A 1,076-nucleotide genomic window follows, 5' to 3' on the forward strand; every position below is an offset into this window, starting at 1 on the left:
ATAGACCACTGTTGTTGTGCGCTATTTTGTAGTCCTCGTTATGCCCATATTAGCAACTCCGGGTCTAAGCCCCATTTCTCTATGGCCAGAATGAATGAATATAATTTTCGAAAAATCGCCTTCGTCGCACCTTGTTTTAGAGAAAAAAATGTTCAGAACCCGATACGTTTTGTCCTGTGTACATTTTTCTCCCGACTACCACTGGATCCTCCGAATTACCAGGTCGTGAAGAGCTATAATAATAATGCTACATGCGAGCTGAAGCTACTGAAGCTACTGCGCATCAATTTGAAGTCACTAAGATACACGAAACCAGAGCCGGTTTATGAGGAGCCTGGCCACTTCTTATTCGACCCATTATATCAAAAACAGGACTAGTAACCAGCAGAGGGCGCCCGCGAGTGAGTCCTCAATGAATGAGAGTTCAAATGGAGCTCAACGGCTAAAAACGAAAAGTTTAAATCGTTTCTAATCACTCGCCCAGAACGTCTCTTTAATTTTAGAAAGTAGAAGGGTGTGTTTCACTTAAATAAAACAAAGAAAACACACCGATATATTTCCTTTTTTCTACAGCAGACGGGTTTTTGGGCCGCATGAGGCGGGATTTACAGCTAGAGCGTGATGATTGATTGGCAAGCGGAGCAGCTCATTGGCGGGTTGCACTCACTGACGTCATGGACCTACATGAGGCGACGTTTTAAACTCCTATAGCTCCAGTTTAAAAGCTCTTAAAAATATAACATCCGTGTTCAAATGTTTTATGATATTCACTGTTTATGAAATTATTGCATTATTTTACATTAAAAATGTTTAAGCATTCATAAACTATGATTTTGCTCAAATGCTCCATATCAACCCATTCATTTTGGACTCGCTCGGGCGCGCCCTCTAGCGTTTGAGAAACCCGGATGAGACCGCAGACTGGAGCTTCTCCTCTCCACACGATCTCTGGTAGGAGCTGTTTTAGGGCGCAGCCGAGCACTTAAACCCCGCCCTTAACGTTCACGCCGACTGGCGAAAATAACCAATCAGCGCAGACTTCCTGTTTGCGATCAGCGAATCAGATTAGAGGGCTG

This window comes from Pygocentrus nattereri, chromosome 13, assembly GCF_015220715.1.
Source record: "Pygocentrus nattereri isolate fPygNat1 chromosome 13, fPygNat1.pri, whole genome shotgun sequence".
Taxonomy (NCBI): Eukaryota; Metazoa; Chordata; class Actinopteri; order Characiformes; family Serrasalmidae; genus Pygocentrus; species Pygocentrus nattereri.